The sequence below is a fragment of the Limulus polyphemus genome, unplaced genomic scaffold (assembly GCF_000517525.1).
Source record: "Limulus polyphemus unplaced genomic scaffold, Limulus_polyphemus-2.1.2 Scaffold4578, whole genome shotgun sequence".
In the NCBI taxonomy this organism is placed as follows: domain Eukaryota; kingdom Metazoa; phylum Arthropoda; class Merostomata; order Xiphosura; family Limulidae; genus Limulus; species Limulus polyphemus.
Genome location: NW_013670188.1, coordinates 13,407 through 24,499, shown reverse-complemented (window position 1 = coordinate 24,499; position 11,093 = coordinate 13,407).

The window sequence follows — 11,093 nt, the reverse complement described above, 5'->3', positions numbered from 1 at the left end:
GATTTGTTTTTGGAGTTCATTTTGAGTGCTGTACTGGATAATTTATTTCTTGGAGTTCATTTTGAATGCTGTACTCGAGGATTTGTTTTTGGAGTTCATTTTGAGTGCTGTACTGGATAATTTATTTCTTGGAGTTCATTTTGAATGCTGTACTCGAGGATTTGTTTCTTGGAGCTTATTTTGAATGCTGTACTCGAGGATTTGTTTCTTGGAGCTTATTTTGAATGCTGTACTCGAGGATTTGTTTCTTGGAGCTTATTTTGAATGCTGTACTCGAGGATTTGTTTCTTGGAGCTTATTTTGAATGCTGTACTCGAGGATTTGTTTCTCGGAGTTCATTTTGAGTGCTGTACTCGAGGATTTGTTTCTTGGAGTTCATTTTGAATGCTGTACTCGATAATTTATTTTTTGGAGTTCATTTTGAATGTGCTTCTTTGTTTTATTTGGAGTTCATTTTAAGGACAAGATGCTAAATTACAATAATGATTAGGACAAGCTTTATCTCTTGGACCAACTCTCTATGCATCAAAAGAGGTCTTATAGCAGAACCTTACCAGCGAGCTGCATACATAAGTGCTTTAGTTCTGGCTAGACGGGTCTATATCTTATGTGTAAACAACTCTGTGAGGTAGACTATTAGTTGCAATAGACACGTGACGTCACATGAATGCGTTGGTTGTGTTAACAACCTAAAGCTCTATTTTGCTAATCTTCTGTCGAAAACTCTTGAAGGAAGAGATGAATGAATAATTTGACTTTAATTACGACAACAGCAAGCACTCGGTGACTTGGCCTCTAGCTTAGTTGGTGGAGCACTCGCCTCACGTGCGAGAGGCCTCTGATTCAAATCTAAAGCGAATTATATTGTTGAAAAATCCCGAAACATCTCGACTAAGTAGATGTAAAAGAAGATGTTAGCATGCATATAATGATGAAACACTAGTACTACTGTGATGATCGTCTGAGATACCACCTGGAAGGAAAGTGGTGTTCCTGGCCTTTCCAGGCTACTATGGAAGAAACACTAGTACTACTGTGATGATCGTCTGAGATACCACCTGGAAGGAAGTGGTGTTCCTGGCCTTTCCAGGCTACTATGGAAACAATTTTGACACCGGGTTGATGAATAAATCAACAACTGAAATGGTTAAATGAGCAATGTTTGGTAGTGAAATATCGGTGTGATGTCTTGCAATAATTGTTCTGTCCACATACATCTAGGACAGCTGAGATCACTGGGACATCTTGGAACAATAACGCTTGACTTTTACTATTGGTAGTATCTTGGAACTCTTCAATCGTTGCTTTCCAAACGTCAGGTTAAATTTGTGGCAAACATTTACATGTAGAAATTGCCTGAATAGCTTCCAATGTCAGCCAACGTGTCCTTGTCTTGCTTCACGGTATGACCGTTTGGTAGGTCTATACAAGTGCAATAAGGAAGTTGTGGTCTAACATGGGTGGTAATAAGGTATGTATCGTACAAACTTTGATAGGAGATCTGTCATTTAGTTGAATTTTATCTTAGTTATTTTTCATGTTTACCTGATGCAATGAGCCCTCAACCCCAACCCCAGTAGCTCAACGGTTTACGACGCTAAAATGTGAATTTCGATACTGGTAATGGACAGAGCACAAATAACCCATTTGTAGCTTTGCGCTTAACAACAACCAAAGTAAACATGATGTAGTGGGTTTTTAACCTATAGATAATGGTATTTTTATGGAAAGCATAAATAAGAACTTGGGTTGGTTGTAATAACAAAATAAGTTTATTGTCATCTCTAGTTCTTACACTTAGTTTTATGATATTGAAGTGTTGATGTTCCTCTGATTCAACACGTGATAACCACCTGTTCACCACCACAGAAGAGTGGTTAATGTCTTGGCTATTGGGTCTCTTGCTGAAGGGTGACGTCATGTACTACCAGCATATAACGTGTGTGCGTTGATACACGTGTATATCATGTTTTGCGTGGACCAGTTTATGTACCATTAATTGTGTACATATGTTTAAAGATGCAAAAGCACATTATTTCAGGCCAATAAACAGTTGAGGTCCGAGTATTGAGATGTGTAATGTATATTTTTGCTAAAGAATCTCGGAGATGAGCTTACTACGTAGAAGGAAGGATACACTGTGTTCTGTGTTTATTTCGTATAAGCAGAGAACATGTTTGGTTTGATCCCCGTTATATTGTTGTTGTTTTTCAATTCACCCATGAACAAGCCTTTCAGACTGTTCTGTTGAACAATATCCGTTACATTGTTGTTGTTTTTCAGTTCACCCATTAACAAACCTTTCAGATTGTTCTGTTGAACAATATCCGTTACATTGTTTTTTTTTTTTGTTAGAATAGCATGAGGGGCTCTGTACTTTATACTTTGCCTATGTCCCTACAGTGGTTAAAGCTAGCCCTGTGTGTGTGCATATATATATATATGTATATTACAGTGTAATATTGTTCAACAGAACAATCTGATAGGCTTGTTAATGGGTGAACTGAACAACAACAACAATGTAACGGATATTGTTCAACAGAACAATCTGATAGGCTTGTTCATGGGTGAAATGTATTGTTGTGGGGCTTTCCATCTTCATCTTTAAAACTACTAACATAAATATCTATGCATGTCTCCTCTCCCCTACCGATGAGCCCTAGACAGATTCTCTGCTTGCCTTACCTTAAGGCCAGATCTGTGGATGTAATATTTAACTAAAAGAGAGATGAAACGTTGGTAGAGAAATATACAGCCTGCCAAGTAAAGAAATATGGTGAACACATTGTTTGTAAAGGAATATTTTGGAGTAGTGGTAACTGTAATGTTTTAGATTTTATGACTTATACTTATAGCTTGAAAACACGTTTACTGGTTCATTCGAGATTTAATAGAACAGGAAATCTGTTGTGATTGTGTAGTTTTGAGAAATAAGTTAGTTGTGTTTGTATCATTCAACTATTTTTAAACTTAGTAGGTAATTTATTTTTTTATATATATATCCATACATAGTGTTTCATTTTGGGAGAAAATTCTATTTTAGTATCAACAGACCAGATAATTTTGTGGAAGAATATTCAGAATTCCTATCGCGTTTCTTGTCAATTTTAGACGCTTTGTTTGATTATATTTTTAAGTGGTTTGCAGTGAATTCTCCGTGCCTATAGAAGTACAGCTCTATCGTGTACTATTATGCCTGATGCTTCTAGATCTTTATCTAAGTCTTTGGCTGGTAATCTTTGATTTGTTTTAGCTGGTCGAATGATTATTCGTCCTGCTGTAACTGCTCAGACGATTCTTCATCTTGCTGTGCTAGTTCCTTTGTTGTAGTCTGAAGCAGGAATTCAACTACTTTGTACTGACCATCATCTCTTTGTCCACATGTCGGTGATAATTACCTCTTGTCTGGCTATTTGCACATAATGCAGCTCAATTACCATACAACGGTTCTTAATCTATTAATATATTTTTGATCAATTCTGTTAAAGGTACTAATACTTTTGTTAACTCAAATATGGTAAAGACTATGTTATTTTTCTATAAAGATTCTTTGTGACATACGTTTGTCTGGTACTGTATTATGTACAACTTTACAGATATCTTTCCTGCGTAAATGCATATGTGATCTTGTAGGTGAATGACCCAAAACAATGGGTAATTGAGGCGAAAGGAAGTTAGGTAATTCCTTGACTCACATTCTATATTAAACTACGTATATCTGTATATATTCGAAAATTAAAACAGGAATCTATGTTAAACAGGGTTAGAAAACATATAGTATGCCAACGTACCACATAAGCAGACAGCAAATATTGCCAATGTGTAAATATTGAAAGCCTACAAAAATAGAAAATACATATTGTTAATAAACATAAATGGTTATCAAATAGTGGCATTGGAAACTTGCACAGTTGGTACAATTTTAAATACATGTTAACTGACTGTGTTAACATGTTTGACGTAGTGCTCTGTACCCAGCCTAAGGACTTGTAAATCAAGTGACAGCGAGAAAGAATTGTCTTTAGATCCTCCTTGTTTTTCAATAGTTTAATATAAATTTGAATGTTAAAATGGTACACTTGACTAACGGTAAGTATTAAGAACTCATGTGTGTATCCCCTGGGATGGTATGAGGGCAGACCCCCATTTAATCTTTTCAGATTTTGAAATTATCCCTACGTTGTGACCTCCCACTGACATGAAAATGTTACTTTTTTGTAACAGACAAGTGTAGTCACAATATGCAACTTGAACCAGAAGAAGTATCTCCAAAAGCAATCCGAAATAATTATGGCTTTCTTGATAATTGAAAAGAACAAAAAGATTTCTTAAAAGCAAAAAAGCCTATTTCTTTGGTAGTTAATAACACTCCCCCCCACCCATAAAAATCCTAAAAAAAACATTTTTCTTAATGCAACACAAAAGAAATACTTGCAGAAGAATAAAATAAACATGCACGGGGAAGGAAAACTCGAACAGGTTTATGGTTGGGACAGAGGGAAGTCTAAGGATTTACAATGCTAAAATCCGGGGATCGATTCCCCGCGGTGGACACAGCGGATAGCTGAACGTGGCTTTGCTCTAAAAACAACCAAAACAAACGAAGTATTTATTGACGAAGACCATACGGACTGTGCTAGATTGGTGCTTCTCAACTGGGTGAATGGTTCACCCAGGGGTTAATGAGATCAGAATCAGGGTGAATTAGTATTATCAATTATAGAACAAATTTAAGAGCGAAAAAAAAGTCATTAGTTGTTATTATTTATTCTAGTTGTAGTTTGATGTATATTTAAGTCATAATAAAAAATATGTATTTTAATTTAGTACTTTTTTGTCTTTTTTCGAACTGGAGTGAGTGAGCTGTTGTGAAAAACGTATAGGGGTGAATGATATTGGGAAAAGGTTAAGAAGCACTGGTCTAGATTATCTGCATCAGTGTTAATTTTCATAAGATATGCAGTGAAACATTAACTCCTAGCTCATGCTAACTTGTACAAATATTTGTACCTCCATTCCACTTGGGAATGTACGTATACACCAAGAGAAAGGTGGGGCAAAAGCCAGTAGTATAAAGGTAAGTAGTATAAAACAGTCGCCTTAGTTTGGTAATCATATGACAAAGAAACTTCATTAAACGCACATGCCTCAAAAGTTAGTAAAGTAAATAAGACTACACGAAATGCATTACATAACAATTTGGAAACAGTAAAATAAGATCTATATCATAATAAACCATAAATCTAACAGAATGCAAACTCAATCCAAAATATTAAATAAGATTAATTTTATTTACTACACAAAAGTTAACATAATCTAACAGTTAAAATGATAAGTGAAATGAATACTACACAACTGTTCGTTTTTTTTAGAGCTAAACCACAGTGGGCTATCTGCTGTGCCCACCGAAGGGAATTGAACCCTGGATTTGGGGAAGGTAAGTACGTAGACTTACCACTGTCCCACCGGGGACGAATAGTACACAATTATTAATACATGGTTCTAAATATATTATATAACAGATGGGGCAAAAAATACTAAAAATGTTAAATAAAATACGATGTAAAACATAGTAAACTGAATGTGTTACAAAAGAACGGAACATTTGATATGTAGTTGATAAACAACATACAGCATAAACCCAACACACGTGGAATAAAAGATTAGATAAAGTAATAAAACCCAAACAGAACCAGATGAGTTGAATAGAATACAAAAGTAAATAAGATACAAAGTTAATCGAACTTTTTTTTTTTTACACAGTAGGCTCAAACATACGGGTAACGTGAAATATTTTTACACTTAGAACTCAGCGAACGAAATGACTTTCAGCTACGTACAAGTATTATCTGATAAACAAAACAGGTTCTAAGTGAAATTAAAATATGATACAGGCTACAACTTGAAATAAAATAAATGTAATAAAACTGGAACACAATCATAAACTTAAAAATGATCACAAGCCTAGATAAAATCAGGAAAAAACTCAAATTAGATAAGTATAACTCAGATATAAATTCAAAATAATATTTTAAATGTAATACAGATTAAACAAATCCAAACACACGTAGGAATATATATATGTATACATTAGAAGGTGCTCTTAGAGAGAAGTCAAAAAGTCCCCCATTGGCATTTTTCATTTGGCCAAACCTTCCAGGGGTATCTTTATATATATATATATATGTATACATAAGAAGGGGCCCTTCCAGGGGTATCTTTAGCCTCCTAGATGAGCAAGTTATTTGGCCAAACCTTCCAGGGGTATCTTTATATATATATATATATGTATACATAAGAAGGGGCCCTTCCAGGGGTATCTTTAGCCTCCTAGATGAGCAAGCATTCTCGATTACAGACTTTTCTGTAACTTTTCTCCTGTGTTTGTGACGATACTGGATTCCACCTCTCCACAACGGTATAGGTGAAGCTGATAGGGATGGAAACTGGTGAATGTCTGGGTTACTCCGTGACAGGGTAGTAATGATCCTTGTGTTTAATCACTGGTTGGTTCCAATGTCCAAACTGTTTCACCTTTTCTTTCCACCGCAGATGTTTAGAGGGTTCGTCGTGATATAATGTTGAACATGGGTTATCCACTGACCACTGGTGTTGCCACATGTTACAGCTCTCCTCGGGATACTGCATTAAGACTTGCTTCTTTTTTTGGGGGGGCTTCACTGAAGATGAAGTCACTTTAGCTGGACTAATGGTGCCTGTTAATGTTAATATCATATTTCTTTTAAATGCGTAAACAAAATGTTCAGGTATTTCAAACACGTGTTCCGATCGTCAAAATGTTTCTTGCCGTTTTTGAGTTTTTTGATCCCTGGTAAAATACTCATCTTTTTGTTTAACATCCACATATTTACAAACAAAATGTTCAGGTATTTCAAACACGTGTTCTGATCGTAAACTGGAATAATTTTTATCGTGGAGGTTTTCAAAACCAGTGAATAAAATAGCAACCCCTGTATCTGATGGAAACCATACATTTAATTGCTTTTGTGTTAAAACACGTTGATATAAAAAAGTCAAAATGAACATGAATTTACTTACTTAAATAAAGTAAAATGATAAAAGAACATATTATTTGTTGTAACAGGCTTACTATGATAGCAGTGCTATTTATTAAATGTGTCTTACTAGCATTTGCTAGTGAGTTAACTCCTTGGCCCAGTTGGTAGGGCACCTGCTTAGCATGTGAGCACCTCCTGGTTGAAATCTTAATTGAGGGAAATTTGTCATTACCACAAGAAAAACTGATGTCCAGTTAGTTGTTGTTTTATGATCCTGAGATAACTGAGAACAGTCATTGCTTGTAAGGAGTGGAAAATGTAGTAGCTAAAAGTGCCTGACTAGGAACTGTTTATGGGTTAGCCCTTTAGGTAAATTGCTAGAGTACTTTGAATAGGTTCAAATCCTGTACATGGGAAACACAAAAACTGGAAGTACCACACTGCCATAAAACGTTGAAAAACAAACAAACTGACAAGTTAATCAGGCTATATATATGGTTTTAATGACGGCACCATATTCCTCAGAGTGAACTACTACTACAATGACACTGCAAGACTAGAAAAAGTAAAAACATTATAACTTTATAAAATCAGTTCACACTGCTATAACTTTTCATGAGCCAAAGAAAAGCATGCAATCCCTAATTTTAAGCCAAATGCTGCTGCCCAAACCCCAGGTTACCATGCCCTTGCTTCTTACGTAGAGAGCCTAAAAGCTAGAAGTAACTTTGAGCTAAAACAAATTAGGGCTAGATTGGCATTTTAGAATTTGATTGTATAAATAATAAAGGTTTCCCCCTCTTTGCTTTTACCCCACTGGCCGATCTTCAAGTGTGGTGGTGAGCCAGTTTGTAAGGTTCTTAGGTGGCTTACATAGAAGCTCCATTCTTGGTAGTCTCCAGTGATGTTCTCAGACCCACTTTGCCAATGGTGCCTTGGACATTATTGAGGTCCCTTGCCTCATCTCTGCTTGCTGGATGGTACTTGGTCCAACACTGGACTTTGATCCCTTCTCATTGAAAGTAATACTCTTCCATGGCATTGCTAGTGGTGTAGCCAGGGCTGGCTGGATGGATGGCCTGGAATACAGCAGTGGTGGTAGTATTTCTTGAAGTAGTTGCTACTTTAGAGGCATCCAGGTGTGTAGGTTGAAAAAGAATAATAATTGCTCAGATAAAACTAAGACCTGCTTTAAAATCGCATACTTAATGAAAGGGTCATAACACTATACCTTGGCCATAGCGAGACTTTAGTTCTATATCAACCATAAGGAATGTATCCCTCATGATTGTGAAATCCTGTTCACCCGTCTTCACTGGGTCTCTGCTTGAGCAATCAAGACACACAGTAGTGTGTCGTGCGCCAAAACAACCTGAAGGACACGTTGTGTTATTAACTGGAGTGATAGTTTAGCGGTTTTATACTTTCTGTAGCTTGGACTGTGGTAATCCAAACTATTGCATATTTTCAGTGGATGTGTTTTTCACATACCAAATTTCAAGACAATCCATTAAAAAATCCACGAGATACAAAGTCTCCAATTTTGATTGAATTTTTTCCTCTTTTTTTTTTTTTTGCAACGAAAGTACGGAAAATTTATTTAATAGAAAAACATACTTAACTTTTATGATTTTTTTTTTCAAATTTGGTACACTGATAACCTTTACAACCTACAGTTAGTTGTCAAATTTGGTCTAAATATAAACCATATGTGCAAAGGTATTTAACAAAAAACGCTCAAATTTCACGAACATTTTTACGCACGCCTTCACAAGAAGTCACGTGTGCTATCAGTTTAAAATGTTTACTACAGCTTCACCTTAGAGTAAAAGTGGACTGTTTTTGTATTTGTCATTCGAATTAAAGACGACTGATTTAGAGCAGCAAAACTATAAGGTAAAAGGACGTGCAGATATATACAGGCCGCGTTTTTGTTCAAGTTGGGGCATGGTGGTAGGTAAAATAAAATACGCGGCCTGGGTCACTAATGAATAAATATTTGCTGTAAAATTCTTATCAAAGCTATAACTGTAGCTACCAATTTGGCTGCCAATTTTGATTTCATTCCCTTAAGTCGCACACTCAATCCCTTTTTTGGCCGCACCTTTTTCCCACTTAACGTGTTTTTGATTAGATATATTTAGCCATGCTGCCCTCTGTCATCACTGCTGGACAGTAGCCAACATGGCTTACAAGGTTTCACCACGTGGGTGTAACTTTTCAGCACTCCTAGTGCACTCGCAGCCTGCATTTTGTTTTGCCCCCCCCCCAGTGGCACAGCGGTATGTCTGCGGACTTACAACGCTAGAAACCGGGTTTCGATACCCGTGGTGGGCAGAGCACAGATAGCCCATTGTGTAGCTTTGTGCTTAATTACAAACAAACAATTATTTTTCTGATAAGTCAACATATTTATTTCTCTGCAACTGTTTGAATCATCTGTAAATAAAAAAAATTACCGATTTTTTCAGAAGTTTCAGGAATAATGTTTTTACTAGCTCATAACAGAATGCATTAGCTCCTGTGAAAATTACTTTAGTGACCTCTCTAGGCTACTTTCAGAAAACATGGCTCAGGAGCTACAGTCCTATAGTGTGCTGCCATCTAGGACGCACCAAATTAAATTTTATTTTCAGGCATCACTAAATAAATAACCATTGGCAGAATTCAGCCAAACTACAATTTTTGAGATACGATTAAGATTCTTATCATCCAGGATTATTGTTCATGCTCTTACTACTGTATATTAATAAACGCTCAAAGGAAATACTATTTCCTCACTACACCGCATATATAGTCGTCAAACATCACTAAAGTATAAGAAAGGATAGCATGAACCACAGAATTATCAACACTAAGTTAATACTTAGTGTTTAAATACAGTAAGAAAAGCCATAGCTTTGTATGATTTTTGTTAGTAGTGTATCTAGTTAGAGATTCGATTGTATTATTAACTGGGACATAGTGGATCTTCAACAAGTTGTTGCATTAGGCTTAACAATTTTTGTGTATCTAGTTAGAGATTCGATTGTATTATTAACTGGGACATAGTGGATATTCAACAAGTTGTTGCATCAGCCTTAAGAATTTTTGTGTATCTAGTTAGAGATTCGATTGTATTATTAACTGGGACATAGTGGATCTTCAATAAGTTGTTGCATTAGGCTTAAGAATTTGTGTGGATGTAGGACATTTTAAACAACCTTTATTTTTCTGGACCCCCAGTGGCACAGCGGTATGTCTGCGGACTTACAACGCTAGAATCCGGGTTTCGATACCCGTGGTGGGCAGAGCACAGATAGCCCATTGTGTAGCTTTGTGCTTAATTAGGAACAAACAATTATTTTTCTGATAAGTCAACATATTTATTTCTCTGCAACTGTTTGAATCATCTGTCAATAAAAAAATTACTGATTTTTTCTGAAGTTTCAGGAATAATGTTTTTTCCCCTTCAGATGTCAGTGGGTGTATTAAGAAGTTAAACTGTGCATACACAATAAATATTTTCTAGACATGTACAAACAGACAGGAAATTCTATACTCCACATGTTAACGTTAAAATATTCGTTCCACTTTTCCTTCCCACATAGCAACAAATGCTTTGTATGAAATGAAGAAATAATATTTTGGCAATTTTTCAATGATTGACTAAAAATTTGAGTGTGGAGTGTATATGGTAAGACGTGCTTTGCATATTAACTTGTTATGTACAGATATGAGTAATTAACCAAAATTTGCAGGTTTTCAGTTTTGTTCATAAAAATGTTTTTTGTATGTATCACAAGTTCTATTTTCTGATAGCGATTACACTATTGAAATATTTATTAAGAAAAAAACAGTAATCCTGACAATCACCAGGTGGAGTGTAATCAGCACAGTGTCAGTTTCAATTGGGATTCTCCTGACTGGTGACCTAGAGCGTTTAACAAGTTATTTCTTTTTATAGGATCAAAGTTAACTTCTAATAAGTTGTATAAACTATCAAATCCTATACTGTACATAAAAGCTGACATTTGCCAAGTGCATGAGGTCGGAAGGTAGACTTCAACATATGCTTATCATTCTGGTAAATTT